At 47.6% G+C, this 18,463-nt stretch overlaps 1 long non-coding RNA gene across 5 annotated transcripts; it reads right to left on the minus strand.

The window, feature by feature from the left end:
* Nucleotides 1-231: 231 nt before the first annotated feature.
* On the minus strand, nucleotides 232-18,062 carry LOC135921727 (uncharacterized). Of its 5 annotated transcripts, none has more exons than XR_010570596.1 (6): nucleotides 17,883-18,062; nucleotides 6,233-6,426; nucleotides 5,340-5,398; nucleotides 4,391-4,716; nucleotides 991-1,164; nucleotides 232-704 (listed from the first exon to the last, which is right to left on the minus strand). It is a non-coding gene; the product is annotated as an uncharacterized lncRNA (long non-coding RNA). The 5 variants fall into 5 exon arrangements; XR_010570593.1 differs by having other exon boundaries at nucleotides 6,127-6,426; XR_010570597.1 differs by lacking the exon at nucleotides 5,340-5,398.
* Nucleotides 18,063-18,463: the final 401 nt, after the last annotated feature.

An 18,463-nucleotide genomic window follows, 5' to 3' on the forward strand; every position in this document is an offset into this window, starting at 1 on the left:
TGTTACCTACAGTAGGGAGTAGTGAGGGACTTTCGCCCGGCCGCGGCTGGAGGCCCAAAGAGGCCTCTTGGACCTGGCGGATAGTGTAGCCAGGATCGCCGGTGTTCTATAATAATGACCCACCCACACGCTCCCTCCCACACTACCCTTTCCCTTATCCCCCTTTTCCTCTTCCTTGATTCATAAACTTTTTCTATTCATCCTATGTCAAAGTAATAATGATGCTTAGGAAACAAGGGGGTATACTTTACTACTATCGGTCGCTACATGCTCTCATTAAAAATTTTGTAGATCTGTCTATCTGTAATATTTATACGTCCCTAAATTAGGCGACAGCGCATCTCGGGCAGAAACTTGAGCGTGGAAGTGGTTGTAGAAAAATCGGGCACAGTTGCATGTTGAGTGAAATTGGTAATTAAGCAATTCAGGCCGTGGTAGCCTTTATCAATATTCTACACACAAACCACACTGTGCGCTGGTAATCGTTGATTGGAAACACAGCACAATGGAGTTGTTCAGAATCCTGGTTGGGAAATTCGGTTCTCATTTTTTTCGTTGTCGTCCTCAATGTTGTTGTTCTTTTCCTTCTCTTTAGGAGCAGTTGTGTCACGGGACTTTAATAAAAGTTTATAAGCATCTCGAACTGTTTTGACAACAAAGTGGTACGCTTTGCCTTTTCCATGCCTGGAGAAGATCTTCTCAATCTGTAAAGAAATGATTGGAGCATCTTAGACAAGTGCGGGCGTCATACACATGGTGTTCAGGAACGGCGCACATCAAATCTGCTTTTATATTGGTCGCCATTCTCCTATGCACTCAAGTAACCAATGGCTACTAGCAATACAGATTGTCTCTATTAGCTCACATTATGCTAACTGCATCATTTTCTGAGAAATTAAAGGTGCTCATTTCATCCACTGTAGCTCGCTCTTCAAGATATTTGCCTAATTCTTCATTGGAGAAGTGTTTCCACAGCACAGCACAACTTACCGTCTTGGCAATAGTCCTTACTTTATCGGGAAGCGGAAGCTGAAGCTTTTCTAGAAAAGCCACAAGCCACGTCTGGCAGTTATTTTCGACAACATGGTAGTGTTTGATTTCACTCATGGCATAATATGCATTGCAGACATCCATGAAACTGCGTTCGAAGTCTCCTAGAAAAACCTAAAAGAAAAAGTGCTCGATGAGTATATGGTATATCATCCATAAAGAAATAAAGAGACGACCAAAGAACATTTGACGTGTCATTAACTGTGGTTGACGATACGTGAGATGCGTGATTTGAAATTCGGGTGCCTGCCTCCCCTCCCGTGTTCATTAAAGGGACTGACAACCAATTTCCATGGTATCTATATTTTTTTTAATGCAAAGCAAAGCTCACTGGCCAGAGTGCCTTATCATGAAGTGGAAACGCGGAAAATGCCGTGGAACTTTATTTATCAAAAATTTTCGGTCTGCAGTGAGGATTTAGTTATTGACTGTAAGCATGCTGAAAACGGTGATAGGTGAGCGCGATAGCGATTATACGCCGGCATTAGTGGGAGGCATGCGACAAGTGTGGCCGTAACAGCGAGAAAGTATTATTTTGCTTATGAAGTCTGTGAACCTAGGTTTTATGTTTTACGAAGTGTTAAACTATTTCTGCGATAATAGCTGGATGTTTATGTGGTTTTCTGTGCAACTGCTTTGGTATTTTATCAGCCAACCCAACCGGATCTAAAAAGGAAACGATGCTTTTATACGTGATACTCAGTTCAGCCTGTTGCCGTAGCTTTTGATTTTCGAAGCACAGTGAGGATTTTCGAAGTACTGCAAAGCACAAGTGTCTAATAATATAGCAACTACATTTTAAAGCAATAATTATGTTGTACTTAATAGCAGTCGACTTACGTAGAGTAGTCTCATCAATCTTGTTACAATCTAATCAATCTTAGTACTTCTCATTCGAAGTGCCGAGATTTCACCGCCAGGCCGCTCGCTACTTACTGGTCTTAGTTTCTTTGCTACTTAAACGCTACAATTCCTACCTAAGTCGAGAACACCGTGCTGGATTCTACCGCTATAAATAACGGTTGTTTAATTTTCATGAACGCATCACAACACATTCTGGCCAGTTGCCAGTGTCTTTAAAGGAATATTGACACAAAATGTCGGAGTCAAGATAACGTGTGAGATCGATTTATGTTTCTACACACACAACGTCTGCAATATCAATGGCTAATATCGCTTACAACATATTTAAAATCAATTTTAATGTACGTGCGCGCAGCCAACCGCAAGACGCAGGAACTCGCGACGTCGACATCAAGGAAGGATTATAAACAACCGAGAAAAGGCTACGTCACGAGTTTGCGCTGCCGTCGAGGCGGGCACTGCGAGCGAGTCTCTCGCTGCTACGATCGTCCCGGTGTCCTTACTTTAGGACAAAATGTCCGGTGTCCTTATTTTAGGACAAGCGAAGTGACCTTTTTGGAATTAATAAAAAGTGTGCAAAGACTGCCCTTGCAATTACACAAGATTGTTGTGCGGCTTCTGGTGCAAGGGGTAACTCTTCAAAAAATGTTCAGTTTTTTTTGTTTGGATTATGGGCCATGACACCAGTACATTACGCAGGCATTCAACGGGAAAGAGATCTGCATTGCTTAGGTGCACCTCTCTCATAGTATAGAAACAGCAACACTCATTGGTCGGGAGAAATTAGAAAAAAACAACGTAAAGTGAATTCTTGGTGAGGGCTGAATTTGTAAATGTTAAGTGGTGCTAAGTGTGCAACGTGTTCTCAGCTTCCCGTCTTATGTATGCGCTGCAAGTACTGCACCAGTCACGAATTCACATTCAGGGACTGCATCACGCATTTGCAATATTTATTTGGAGTTCGAGTTGCAAATCGATGAGGCCCAACAATCTGTTCCTCCCCCTTGAACCTGGTGTTTTATGATTGGTCCATGTCTTCGTCACCATATTGTTTCTCGCCTGTTTTTCTTTCGAGACAGTGACCATCCGTTATTGCATGAAACTTTGCAACTCGAATTAGTTCGTTATCTTCCTAATATATTAGCGTAATCAAATGCGAAACATGTCCCAAAGGCTCCTTTTCGCGTTCTCAAATAGGTCATTGACAGATTTCTTGAAAGTTAGATTCAGCATGGATTTCATGTTCCTTGCCAGTCGAAAAGCAATTTCTGCGGTACTGGTGTACTCGATTTTCCCAGAACCCATATCGTGCACCTTATTTAAGCCGAGCTTGTCAGGATGTACTTCAGCGGGTTCGGAAAATGTGTGCGCCTCCCGGTGTAAAAACATTTTTCTTTAAATTACATTAGGAGACACTCCCTCTTAAAAATTAGTGAAATTCCAGGGGCTGCTGTGTGCTGTTGTCAACAAACTGTCTACTGCGTCCACGTGCCGATACTATAGATCACTCTTTCATAGGTTGCAGGGATGCCGTATATTTTTGGGACATTCTCCAATAGGCACTTAGAATGGACATTGACATCACTCCATATTCAATTAAGCTACCACCGTTTAAAGTTATGGCCGGTCCTCCCTACGACATGTTCATAGTACTTGGTCTATACATCCTACGGAGATGTAGACTGTGTGGTTGTCATGCCGAAAGCCCGCGATCTACAAATTCCTTCTTTCGCGAAAGTGCTGCCTATGTGAGAATTGTCTACGCGGCGCAGGAACCTCCGCCAGACTGGATGCCCGGGTTGGGAGCATGTGTGCGTATGTGCGAGTTTGGGTGTGTAGCTTTGTCCGCTCTGTAATATAGCTTCAGTTTTGTTTTCCAGGCAATAGAGAAAAAAAAGCGCTGGCGTCTTGTAGTGGTAGAGTAGCCAACTACTACGCAGCGGGCCCAGGTTCCATCTCGGTGGGAAGTGGGTGTTTTTTTTCCATTCCCTGCGATGCCTGCTACGGACACCAGACACTGGTGGCGTAGGAGGTGGTGGCAGCGGCGGACACCATCGCCAACCGAAACAGCTATTGTAATGGGCCCATAACAGCTCACGCTGAAAAAAATATCAGTTGTCCCATAAAGGAGCTACTCGTCGAGTAGTGGAAGGCTCGGCTGACCAGGCGAGCCTCACGGACCTCGCCTCTAGGCGTTTCTCGCCTACAGTGAAGACGTCGCCTGATCCCTGCCCTCCCCTCTCACCCCCGCTTTTTTAAATCAGAGAACTACCTTACTATTACTGTCTGATCTGAAGAGAATGGGCACAGCACAGCTAAACTGAAGGAAACGCTTATTTTGAGGTACTAGTGCCCTCTTGATCGAGTATGCCAAGTTGGACGCAGATTTCGTAATAATTTTTGAAATGCCTACATGAATGCTGGGAGCTTTATCTACACTGCCCAGATATGCGACCCTCAGAACGCAAGCACTTACCTGGTCAGGCGGAGGACTTACAGCAGGTGTCATTGAAGGCTTAAGGTCGTCCTTGTCTTCTAGCGCTTCGAATTTGAAGCATTTGCCATCGGTAAACTTGCAGTAGAGTTCCCAGTGCATAAAACGATGGCTTATCGCTGTTGCACAGCTGCTCGACCAAAAGAGTGACTTGCACTGCAAGGAGCGGTCTCCAACAGGTGTAAATGCCAAAGTCATCTTACAACCAGGCTTACAATTAGGCTTCATCTTGACAGCAGTGTGGTGTGCAGTGCATCCAGTGGTACAGGAACCTGTCACTTTGTCAGGCAAGTACACCATTCAGAGCTCTGCCAGAAAAAAAAAGCAAATATACATTCGTGCTGATTTATATTTTTTATTCATTGCTACCAGTATTAATTAGGGATTTTGTAAATTCCACTAAAATGGGTAGACAAGATGCTGCCAACACTGTTTTGCTCATACGTGAATGAAAAATTCTTTAATCTGGTTCTCTCTTAACAAACGTACCAGCGTCTTATCAAGCGCACAACGCATCTTTTCTTTTTTTTTCTATTATTTTCTACACAAGTGATTTTAAAGCGAAGCTTTATGTGCCTATTGTCACGGTGCAACGTTACGGTTTGTATACTATGCATTTGTACTCTTCTAAGCTTAGCAACTGTCAGCGATTCCTTTTTTTAAATTCAGGCCATAAAAGAATATTGTGCTTCCATCAGGCACTAAAATTTGGCCTCTTCTGTCAAATACTGCACGCTTCGATAAAATTGGCCAAGGGGTTATCTAGAAGAGCACTTATGCGTTTTACATGTATTTGAATAAGCGGCGTCGGAGTAGAAGCCAAGCTAAAGCATCCTTTAAGATGGGGTCTGGCAGAATTAGTTCGTCTTGGCGACAATAAAAACTGGTGAGCATTGTTCCCAGGTTTCTCGGATTCCTAGATGGTGCTTACGCGAGAGACGGATGACTCGACGTTCGAATAGAAGCAGCACTGCGAGTTTGACCCCAGCCCTGCGTGTTAAGAAAGAAAGCGGATTGGCGCGGTGTGAGTGGCCGCGAAGCAAGAATGGCAGGAGTGGCACGACATCACAGAGCGGGAATAAAATTAAGAAGAAATAGAAAGGTACGTGCGTTATAATGACATTGTGGAGATTGAAAACTAGTTGAATGGACGGAAACTCGCCGCAAAAATTTCCCTAGACTGTCGTCAGTTGCCCAAAGCATAGTTCGCACACCAGCGACGTGAGAAATCAATGAAAGTAGTTTTTTTTTGTGCAGCTCGTTACATTTTTCAAGAGGGGAAGACTTGCCTAAATGAAGAGTCGTTTACAATATTGTGTTGCTCCTCAAAAATATGTGGCGTCTTTGCGAGGGTCATTGACGTGCTGCTTTGCACATCATTGTGGCTAATCATGTTATTAAGAAGAAATTTAATAAATTTTAGACTAGTTTTCATAATATTGGAGTAAAGTGATAGCAATCTAATTCTGCAGTAACCATCCTCAAATTACTTCATGTGTTGAGGCCTAGTGCAACTCACCACTGATTTCTATAATTTTCTAGCTATTTGTTTAAGCGAGTCATATATTCTGCTGCAGTTTATCTCATAACTAGACCGAGCAAATAAATTGAGGCTTTTAACTATCGATTTTATTTAGGTAAACACTTTCAGCCTTTGCTTGGAGTTCCTCAGGTGCAGCCGCAAAACGCCGCAATCCCAGCCAGAAGCGATGACATACGATGCCGTCGCCCGCCGCCATGGTCCCCTTCCACGCCCGCGCCAGGGCCAGGCGCGCGGCAATTCCATCGTCCACCGCCGCCGCTGTCAGCATTCCCGACCCTCACCCAGTGGAGCATTCCAACGAAGCCCGACGTTTGGCAAGCTCCGGACCACCGTCCGCTCTGCTATCACTGCGGAGAAGCGGGCTACGTCGAGCGCCTGTGCCCATACAGCGAAGTGGGACAACGAGGGTTCTCCGTTGACGCTCCGCGCCCGCACCAAGGTCATCACCCTCGCGATATCGCCGACTACCTGTCGGCTAGATAGACAGATAACAAGATAGCATGAGGAAGTGTGGTTAGTACTATATCAAGTATCTTTGCTGATGACAATGTCACACGAGTGGGTTTGTTAACTATTTGGGTAAGATTAAATGTGCTACACAAGTAAGCAAAAGCGGAACACGGTAAAAATATTTTATTAGTTGTATGAGAAAAACTGGAACAGAAAAATACAGGAAAATTAAAATCACCCAGTGGAGGAACAGTGCTGCATTTGGAAGCCGGACACAAATTTTGTTTAGGTGAGGGCGCCGATACAGAAATCCACACTGACGCCAGTAGCCTAGGCCTCGGTGCCGTCCTAGCCCGGAGGAAAGACTGACTTAAACGGGTGTTACATTACGCTGGCCGGTCGCTGTCAAAAGCAGACGGCAATTATTCTGCCACCGAAAAGGTATGCCTCGCCATCATTTCGCCTACAGCAAAATTCCGCCCTTTTCTATATGGCAGGCCATTCAAAGTCGTCAGCGACCATCACGCGTTGGGATGGCTAGCGAAATTAAAGGCCCCTTCACGACGGCTGTTATGGTGTAGCCTCAGACTGCAAGAATATGACACCACTGCAATCTACAAGTCTCATCGAAAGCGCTCTGATACCGACCCCCTCTTCCGAGCTCCCGTGGACCCACCGCCCCAAGATGACCAAGCCGAAGCTGCATTTTCAGGTACAATAAGTGCAGTCGACTTTGCCGAGCAGTAGAGAGCGGACCCGGAGCTGAGAAGCCTTGCTGAGTACATGCAAGGCAAGACTGACTTTGTCCCGAGTGTATTTAGGCGCAAATTGTCTTAGTTTTTCTTACGAAGCGACGTCCCGGTGAAAAAGAAAACTTTTCGCCAGCTCGCGCGAACTAGCTTCTCGTTGTGCCCGCAGCACTCCGGTCAGAAGTCCTGCATGTAGTGCACGATGAACAGACAGCCGGATTCCTCAGGTTTTCCCGTGTGATCGCAACAACATGTACACAATAGAAGTGCAATTGGTCGGGTCTAACCGCCGACATCGCCCGCTACGTCAGGACATGTCGCGACTGCCAGCGACGCAAGACACCACCGATAAGGCCGGCGGGATTATTGCAGCCGATAGAGCCTCCTTGGCGAACGTCTCAGTAGATCGGGATGAATTTGTTGAGGCCCTTACCGATGTCAACATCTGTCAGCAAGTGGATCGTCGTAGCTACCGACTACCTTTCCCACTATGCTAAAACGAAAGCTGTACCTAAAGGTAGTGTGGCCCAAGTCACTACATTCTTCGTCCAGAACATCCTGCTGCGGCATGATCTCCCAGAAGTCCTCATCCCCGCAGAGGCCTTCACTGCAGAGCTCACCCAAACCATTTCGCAATAGAGCCAGACAAGCAGCAGGAGAACTGCATACCACCAACAGACGAATGGTCTTACGGAGCGGCTGAACAATACCTTCGCCGACATGCTTGCAATGTACGTCGACATCAAGCACAGAACGTGGGACGCCGTCTTGCCTTAAGTGACCTTCGCTTACAACATGGTGGTGCAAGAAATAACGCAGATCATGCCGTTCAAGCTGGCTTACGGCAGGAATCCGACGACGAATCTCAACGTCATACCACCGCACGTCACCGACGAAGAGAACATCGATGTCGCCGCCTATCTCCAGCTCGCCGAAGAAGCCCGACAGCTCGTACGCCTGCACATCAAAACCAGCAGAGGACCGACAGCCGACAATACAACCTTCGACGACACTACATCGAGTACCAGCCCGGCGACCGTGTGTGGGTCTTAGACACTGATACGCCGACGAGGAGTGTACCGAGAAACTGTTACGCCGGTATTTCGGGCCCTACGAGATGATCGGACGCATTGGCGCACTGGACTATGGCGTCGAGTCAGAGGACATATCGACAGCGGTGTCGCGCACTACCTGAAGACGTGGTTCGTCTTAAGCCTTTCTACGACCGCTGACGAACTTAGGGACTTAGTTTCTTTGCCATCTTTTATTATGCATGGTTTTGTTCTCGCTTTCGTGTTTGTAGCACCGGGACGATGTTTTCCTTAACGGGGGCTTATCGACACGAGTACTTGTTTATCTTTATCGGGTGAACGCCTTTCACCGTCGAACAAATGTTATCGCTTAGCGCAGGACGTGCCTGAATTTATCTGAAGTTTCTCGAATGTTATCGATGGTTCTCTCGGCTGTGAGTTGTCACCGAACCTTGTGTAATTTGGATGCATGTATGCCCCACGCGAACTGTATATAGTACTTTCTGGAAGGCACGCGGCCACCAGCGATTACTCTGGAACCTTCGGTGACTCATCTACAAAACGTCGACGCGCTTGACTCGCTGATCACATTTCCGACGATCGCCGACTGTGTTCGCCGCTATCGCTGTTCTTTGAGTGCAGACTCTTTTTGAGGGCACAGGTTCGCCCAATAAAGCGTCAGTTTCATCATTCGCAGTCTTGCTGCTTTCTTCACCATCGCTGCTGTTACAAGAAGGCTCAAGAGATGGCGCCACAATCCTGCACGTGCAGTGTTACACACTGGCCAGGGTCGGATACGCCAGGAGTGGAGACGCACGTTCCGTAGTTCTGTGATTGTTTATGCCGCATGATCACCGTTTGTGCGCTGAAATTCTACAAAGGAGACAGTTTAAGATCGGCTCACATTGACAGTATCAATTAAAGGGCAAGTCGGACTCTTATCTCGCCTCTGCGGCTCCAAAAAAGCCTTGCCGCGCCAACCCACCGCGTTAGCCCTAACGGCAGCGTGGTCGGAGTCGCCCGCCCGCTCCGTCACAAACCGTAGCGCCGGCGCGGCAGAAGTCCATCGCGCGATCGGTTGAACCACGCAACCTTCAGTAATGGAAGTGGTCGTAGATGGCGAGAAGATTACCGAAGACGAGTATCACAGAGGGAGTTGGACGAAGATGGAGGCGCAGCGCTGGTGCGCACGCCAATCGTCCGGAGTCGAGACGGAAACAATACAGACCGCTACCACTACGGGCTCCGTGTACTGTGAGAGGGGGAGACCTCGGTTCCGCGCCAGGCTGCCACCGCTTCCTGAACGTAAGCCGCTGCCGAGACTTCCGCCCGAAGATTACAAAATCATCCTCCGACCGCAAACAGCAGTCAGTCTACTAAGCTACGGTGCGACATAACTATTTAAAGCAGTCTGCGCCGCTACGCAAGTAAGTCCCACCGAAGTCGTTGCCGAAGATCAGCTCCAGGTGCACCCTAACAACAATACGGCGCTGATTAGCACACCGTCTCCGGATAGGGCCGACGGATACATCAGATTGCAAGTAATAAAAATCGGGCAGCAAGAAGTACATGCTTTTGCCTACGCTCCGACGCATATGAAAACTCTACCAAAGGGATATTTTACCACGCGTGTTCTGACGAAGATGCATGCAGCCATCTTTGACGAACTATACGATCCAGAAATAAAGGCACCAAGATCGTCGGAGCCAGGCGCCTGGGGAAGTCAAACACATTGTGGCGATATTTGCCGGGGCCGTCCGCCCGGACTACGTAAGGTACTGGGGAATCACGTACGTCGTTTGTCCTTTCCGGGGCCGCATCGAAGCCTGTTTCAACCGTCGGAAAGTAGGCCATAGAACGGACGTGTGTCCCCAAGAAAGAAAGGCAAAATGCAAGTGATCTGGTGATGAGACACACGCCACACCGCAGTGGGGCACCAAGCCCGCATGCATAGCTCGGTGCATATTATGCAAGCGTGGCCACCCCACCGGTGGTAGGCACTGTAAGTTTAAGTACTATTCCCAAGTACAACAGCACAGCAGCAACGACAAACAGCAACAGCACAGACCACGACAAGCCAGTGACCAGGAGCGCATGGCTCACATCGCCTCGGCGCCCCATTCCATCCCGCAGAACACGGGTTACAGGGACGCGGTACGAGGCATACGAGGGACCAAGGTAACACAAGACCGACAGCAAGACGCAATCCCGGGGCAGCAAGCCCCCTCGATTTCCCAAGATCAGATTTCCAGTAGAAAGACCTCCGCAGCACGCGGTCGCTCCTTCAGCTGCGGCGGCGGCACCAACCGATCGACATCGCTGGCCAGGGTCCAGCACGGACAAACACCACGATTGGCCTGGCAGTCCCCTGCGACCAGCACAGACCGGGGGAGAAAGCCTGGCGGAGAAGTCAACAAAACGGTGAGAGTGCTAGCCGCAGAAGTAAAGGAGCTCAGAAAACAGCAAGCAGCCGCTAACCATAAAATCCGAGCGCCAGAAAAGCCCACGTCCATCCGGGTAACAGCTACAGCTGGAGAAACTGCCGCGTCCGTACATAGGAACGCAGAGGCGAGCATGGAGGTGGCGAAGGCACGTAATGCTAACAGGAAACTAACGGACGGTATAGACACTACTGCACAACCCGCGAACAGCATCCAACAAAGAGTCGAAGCAGAAGAACAAACAATGACTAGACTAGGGAAAGTCATAGAAAGATTCAACACAGTACAGTGTTTTATGCAAGAAACACTCAAAGCCTTCCATAAAGTTTGTTAACAGGGATAAGGTGCCTGAGAAAGCCTGGCCAACGTTTCGATAGGAGGACCTATCTTCGTAAAAGGCGGCCTCGTCATCCTCGGCTTGTTAGTTTTAAAGGGCTAGTGCAGTGACGTCACGTGGGGGTGTTGTCGTTGGCGGTTGGTTATAAAGGGAGAGACTTCAGAGGGAGTGAGTTGCCTGACGTGTGTGAGCTTCGTTCCCAAGACGAGAAACAAAAGCGGGAGAGTGGGCAGGCGCGGAGGCAACAAAAAAAAAGAAAGAAAGAAAAAGGACCAAGCGACACCACGACGAAAAGAAAAAGTAACATATATAAAGAAAGAAATGGGCATGGGAGGGCGTTGGGGAAGCGAGAGGTTAGGGAGCATTCAGGGGTGACGTTGGCGGCATGTTTTCGTGGCATTAGAAGAGCCGGTCAGGCGGTCAGTGCGCCAGTAACAATAAAATAGCTCCCGCCCCTCAAAAAAAAAAAAAAACGTGTTGAAAGAGTGATTTGAGTAGCATAGCAGCAGTACGTCGAGTAATTTTGAAGTAGTTAAGATGACGACAAGGAGTCTGTGGTGCAATGTATGGGGTGACTGAAAGGCCGCGGCATGGTCTTTCAAAGGGCACTGCCCCACGCGCTCAACGTAGGTGTCGTTACGGCGGCATCCAGAAATGGCGATACCATGGATTGAGGCACCCAAAAAGACACATTGACGTCTGAGACTTCGGAATATGTTGGAGAGGCTGTTTGAAAAAATATATTAAAAAAGGGGAGAGACAGGGGGAGAACCGAAACCGGAATAACAAACAGGAGGGTGACGTGCGGAGAAGCGGGCGGGGCCAAGTGTACATGTGAAAAGGGGGGTCGTACAGTTCATATAAACGTAAAAACCTGAAAGAGTATATTAAATTGAGCAGTAGGCCAGAAAAAATTTTTGAAATGGAAGAGTAGGTGACGCTATGAATTAAGGTTAGCTGGTGGCATAGTGTGTTTTGTGTCTTGGTTGATGATATGAGAATTTCAGATTTAAGTTACCGCTTTTAAAGATTCTAAGTTGCCACGTGCCAAATTAATTACCGTCGGGTGTAGGCAATTAAACTTGTGTATTAGGTATGACTCCGTATATTTCCTTTCGCGAGGTGAACGCAAATTTGTTCGTAGTATATAGAGCCTCGGTTTGTCAAATATATGACCATGTTCATTAAAGTGGCTGGCTACTGCTTTAGGTAAATTGTGTTTTGTGTCCGCGCGCTGACCGTTGAGTCTTGTATAAATTTGTTGTCCAGTCTCACCTATGTATTGTTTGCTACAAGCGGCACATTCTAGACAGTAGACTACGTTACTTGATGTGCAGGTGAAAGCTGAAGTTACCTCGTCTGCGCAATTCGACGCTGTACTTTTTACTGTAGTAGTAGATTGAATATGTTTGCATGTAGAGCACCTGGGGCGGCCACAGGGACTGGTTCCCAACTTCCTCTTTGTCTCTAGTTTGGCATGCACAAGAACATCTTTAAAATTAGTGTTGCGTCTGTAGGCTACTCGGGGCGGGTCGGGAAAAATTCTGACGGTGTTTTCTGTCTGAAATTCTGACGGTGTTCTGGTTGCTGGTGAGAATTCGGTAGTATTTACTGAGGATGTTATTCACGTTTGGGAGTGCGTTTGAGAATTTAGTAGTAAGAAGAGGTGTTGTTGCTCTTGTGATCCTCGGGCGGGGCTTGAGTACCCCGGCTCGATCAAGTTTGGTTGCAGCGGTGTAGGCTATCTGAAGGTCACTGTTTGGCTGGCTCCTATTTGATAGGGTTTCTTTAAGGTGATCTATTTTATGTATGTAGTCTTGGTTTTCAACGCAATTTGACGTAATCGTGTGGCTTGGCCTTTAATGATGCCTTGTTTCAATTTCTCGGATGGTGGCTGGTGTATTCTAGGTACTGTTGTTTGTCGAAAGGTTTACTATACAGTGTTGTCTTTAGCACCCCACTGTCAATGTATGTGGTTGTGTCCAGAAAGTTTATGCGCTCAGTTGAGGATTCTGGTGTGAATTTTATTGTTGGAAGAAGAGTTTAGAAATGCTACATATTTATCTAGACTGCCTTTACCATATGCCCATATTATGAGTGTGTCTTCTATGTATCGTAGGTATGTGTGGGGCTTGTCAGTGCAGCGCGATAGGAAATCTGTTTCTAGAATCCCCATAAATATGTTCGCCTAGGTTGGTGCAAAAGGCGTACCCATGCTTGTACCATGTATCTGTATGTAGTAACTCTCCTCAAATTCGAAGCAGTTATCTGTTAGAACTAATTCAAGGAGAGACAAGTAGACTTCAGTAGAGCGTTGTGCATTGTGTTTAGACAGCGTTTGTTTTATCGAAGATAAACCATCAGGGATTGGAATGCTGGTGTGCAGGGCCGTGTCGTCTAGCGTTGCAAGCATTGTGTTATGGGGTAGCGTGCCTTTAGTATTAATGTCCTCTATAATTCTCAACAGGTGCCGGGGCGTATCTTGTACAAATGACGGAAGTGCTTTTGGCAAGTCACCAACGTAGTGGTTAAGGAATGTGGAGATGCTCTCTGTCGTGGTGGTGGTGTTTGATACTATCGGGCGATCTGGGATAATAGTGGTGTTTAGTTTAGCGGATGGAATTTTATGAATTTTTGGAAGGAGGTAAAAACGCACGGCAGTTTTGTTGCTTGGTTTAAGAAATTTGTGTTCTGACGGTGCTATCAATTCAACAGCCTAAAGTGATTTCAGCCTTTTCGTAATTGTCACTGTCTAGGATAGTGTCGGATCGTTATCTAGCTTACGGTAATCCTCTGGGTTGTTGTCTGTGAGCCTCGTGCTCGTATTTTTTTACTGGCCAAATAACTATACTTCCACCCTTGTCTACTTCCTTAAAGGGAAGCTGAAAGGTTTTCCAGAAAAAATGAGTGAACATGTGTACATAATGGTTTTCAACCCTCCGAATTCGAATATCGTATCGAAATTGAGCGAAAGAAAGCGCAAATATATTTTATTTCGACGAAAAGTGCAGCAGCGGACACGCCCAGCTCGCGCGTCTCGTTTCCGCCTGTGATTGGTCGGGCGACCCGTGACGTCAACTTTAGCGACCGGCCGCTGCCGCTCCACATGAAGCGCGGTGCCAGGTAGTTTGGTGCCGTAATGGAAAATTAAGAGGTAATAGAAAATTTAGAGAGACTGCGTTTTTCTGAAGAGTTCGGCGTTGCTCCCTACATGTACGAGCCGATTGCAAAGAGCCGGCCTCTCGAAGAAGCAAACGATGCTGTTGCGAGCAGTGCTTTCGACGAGAACGAAAGCGAAGTCTTGGGATCTCCTCGTGTTGGAAATGCTCTTTGGTGAGTATGTTTTTTGCAAAGCGATCTAGTGATCTAGCCGATCTTTCGCCGATCTAGTGAGCTCGTTTCCGGTCAAACAACTGCAGTGTTGTGTTCCTGCATGCCTCCTCGTGGAACGTAAGCGGGGATGCGATCGTCGGCATTTGTGCGCTGTCCAAAGCTGTCGGCAACCTACAAAGACGGTTCAAACGCGTGAAAAGCTTCCCGGTTCATGCAGTACGTGTAGTGACCTTCATCTGTGCGCCATCCGCACACTACTCGTAACCGAAGTCGTAAAGGCGGCGAATTCCGTCGGCTACGTGAGACGGTCGGTTTCTCGCTGTGCGCGAGAGACGTGGGGAGCGTAGCGTCCTGGCGTGCGCCGGCTTTCCAGCACATGCAAACTCTACATTTGCACTGAGTTATGGTAGCTGCGTGCAGGCTGTTTTACAACACACGTGCAAATAGAAAATTCGCGGCGCTTTGCGACGAAACCTGCGTCGAGGGCGGGAAATAAACATGCACCTTCCGTTCAGCGTGCTAACATGAAGGAGCTCGTAGTAAATCAAAATCCAGGTTTGGGCGAGTTCGTGTATTCATAAGGCCTTCCAACACCAGTTATCATCAGTCAGTGCGCACTCGTGCCGTCTTTCTTTTCGTTGCTCCAATCTTTTCGCGCTGCGTTTAGAAAGCCTGCTAGTGGAAATTCTGGTGATAATCGTCGTCACGGAAGTGGTTGGAGCACAGCAGTGTTGTTCTTGAGGGCTTGAAATTCTTTCGCTTTACAGCAGCCTCCCACTTCTTTAAAAGCTTCTTGTCTTGTGGGAAGCAATGGAAGACAACATCGTCGCGGCCGCTGGTGTTCGTGCAACCGTAGGCTGCACAGAAAGACGGCATAATCGGCCCACCACATCGGTTGATGCTGCGCACGTTGACCACCACTCTACATACACACAGACGCACCGACAAAGAAATGCAGGGTCGATCAAAGCAGATTACGACGGCACGCACGCAGAAACAAGCACGGTCAGGCACGGTCGCGCAGGCTGCGAAGGAGCAAAACACTAAAGTTGACGTCACAACACCGCGGTTTCCGGTCTCCGCTCGCATCGTCAGCGTCAGCAGCAGCGCGCGGCATTCGACGGGGGGCGGAGCTACAGCGCAATTTCAACCGACGATTACGTCGCTCCTATTTGAAAAAAAAAAAAAACCCAAATTTGACCTACATGGTTTATAAGGTTCCCGCATCCGTATATGAGCGTCTTATTGAATTCGACAGACTCTTCAGCTTCCCTTTAATAACAATGCCATTCCGGCCACTAAGATTTTAAATGACATGACTCTCCGACGCAGTTATGTTTTTAGGTCGCTTAAATGTCTTGGATTGGCTTATAATTTCTTTAGTGACAGTTTTAAGGTATATGTCAAGTTCTATGACTTGTTCTGGTTAGTGAGTCTAAGTGGATAGGGCTCTAAGTGGTGTCGTCCCGGTGTCTGGTGTGTCTGCGAAAAAGTGCCTGATACGCATTCGTCAGGCGAATTCTGAGAGGTCATTGTGAAGCTCGAATTCATTTATTGTGTTGTTCGTGGGACAAAGGTTTAGGCCCTTGCTATGTACGCCTACTTCTTTTTTACTTAATGTTTTTGAAATGTCTACAACATTGGAGCGGTTTTTTTTCGTGGAAGTTTCCTTCACGTCTGGTACTTCTAAACTCGAAGTCCCTCTTGTCGGCGTGCAGTGGCTGTTTGACTGGAAGGTTGCTGTTTGATTAAAGTTTGCTTTTTTCCTTTGTTTTTGAACCAATTTTCTATACTGTTTTTCGTCGTAATGCTCTAAATCTCTCTTCTCATCTGTCTCATCAGTCTGTGGCTAAAACTTTCGATTTGTTCTTCGCAGTGTTCCTTGAGGATACTCAAAAGTGAAAGCGAGGCATTGTGCAATGTTGTTTGCCAGTTTGCACGATGGTGTGGTGGGAATGTTCCTAGAGCTGGTACCGCCTTCAGTGTTAGACCTTTAGGGATTTTATTTTTGTCTGTGCAGATTGCGTAGGTTTTCAGGTGGGAGGTGTAGCTCGCATGTTTTTGGTAAGTTTTCTAGCCTGTAGGAATTCGGTGCTTCGTGGCAGAGAAGAGTTATTGATTTGTGATGTCTGTCATTTATTTGTCTTTTCCCGGTTAGATTTGCGTTCGGCCAGTTTATTACCGCATGCCTGGTTTCATTCGAGCACGGTTTCTGCTTGACTTTGTGCGTGTGCAGGCAGGCGTGTGGGGGTCTTTGTGAAAACTTCGGTGGTGGATTTTCTGTTTTCTGTTGTAGCTATGTCGGCTTGCACTGTGGTTGATGTCATTTTTGGTGTCACGGCAAAAAGTTGGGAAAATCGGACGGCGAAGGGTTCTTGCGCCCGAAATTTCAGACGTTCCTGTACATTCAGTCTATTATGGGGTTCGTGGCGGTGCCGCGAAGCCGTCCGAATTATCGGGCGGCCGGAAAGTCGGTCGTTGACTGTACACTGGCAACTCCTCCAGCCGATGACACGCCATCAAACACGATTCGTTACTATTCTTCTGTGAGTCGACCCAGCATTACCGCGACTTTAGCTCCCTTTCAACAAAATTCCAGCGAATTTTCCCTGACAAAAGCACAAATTCCCAGAGTTTTCCCTGAGAATTCCCGGTTTCCCCGGTTTTCCCGCTTGGTACACCCTGCCTATTGTAATGTGACTTCGCGACGTCCATAACATCAAGTTTCCCTCACTGACATCGAGGCGAACATCAACTCTTCCAAAGAGGCTCGAGGATTGTGTCGTCAGTTAAAGGGTCGAATGGTTATCGCCAAAAAAAGTGTGTTACAACAAGGCTCAAGAGATGGCGCCACCATCCTGCACGTGCAGTGTTACACACTGGCCACGCGCCCCTTCTGAAACATCCGCTGCCACCGTTGCGGCAGCCCTCCTCCTCCATGGACTCTGAGCAGACGACATACCAAGTTGCGTCTGGCACTCCCGCTCCTCTCCTGCTAGTCGGCCGCCGCCCCGTCTCAAGACACTCCACTCTCTGTAGCTCCATGTAACCACACCCATTCCTGTGCACTCCATGCTGAATAAACCCAGTCAACCTCCGTAAACAAAAACCCAGTGTTATATCGTCCACTATACGAGACATAATGAAATAGCTACTACGTGACAATATCCTAATGCTTCCATGCATCAATAAACGAGTTTTATGTTTAAGCAGGGGACACTACGACGGTATGCTGTAACGTAGATCTCTCCGTGTGCCATCTACTGCGGTACCATGAAATCCTGAGGACAAATGGTTTGCTAGTTGGTTATGCATGTCGATTGAATCGCAGCTTTATATAAATCGACAGTGGCCCAATAAATCGCACAATAAATCTACAACGCTCTGTGGTGTCTTTATATTTCCATGTTGATTTTTCGTGCGCTCTGAACCAATCGACGCTAAGCCCTGCGGTATCAATATAACACAACGCGAATCACGCAAAGCTGAACTATTCTCTTGACGACGACATAGGTAGCAAACCGGGGTAATAATCTCCGTGAACGATCATCTGTACTAAATGGAATTACAGCAGACAAAGCGCAGCTCACCGAAACCCGTCGGTCGCAGTGTGTTGCCGTGGCGGTCCTCCTGCCGACACTTGAGGAAACCGGCGAAAAAATTGAGACGCAAACACGACAGAAAGAGGAGCCACCACGCTGCGATCAGTGTGCGCTGCCGCGGTTGTGCGAGACGATGACAAAACGAGAACATATCGCGCGCGGTGCCTTCCGGTTTTATGTAGCGGCGAGAATTAGGAGCGGCGCCTTCTCGCGTGTGACGTCACGGCCAGGACGCCGCTCGCTCCGTCTCGCTCGGCGGCCGCGCGCGCTCGTTTCCTTCATGTATGCTTGGGGTATGGGGGGCTCGAGCCGCACTTATTGAAGGGTACGTCGGCTTCTTTCTGCTGCCATGCCTGAACCACAGTTCCTTCTCCTAAAGCACCTGAATCAATAAAACTTGGGGCTTGGATATCGCAAGCTATGTAGCGTTGAACGAGGCTGCTGGTTTTACAATGCATATATGCGCCGTGCCTGTCCATAAATTTTTGCGCAAAAAGGTCTGCAAATTCAATATGTGAAGTGGTGTGCGATGCTTGGCTAAACACTTAACATTCCCTTAGAATTTAGCT

The sequence above is a fragment of the Dermacentor albipictus genome, chromosome 8 (assembly GCF_038994185.2).
Source record: "Dermacentor albipictus isolate Rhodes 1998 colony chromosome 8, USDA_Dalb.pri_finalv2, whole genome shotgun sequence".
NCBI classification, from domain to species: domain Eukaryota; kingdom Metazoa; phylum Arthropoda; class Arachnida; order Ixodida; family Ixodidae; genus Dermacentor; species Dermacentor albipictus.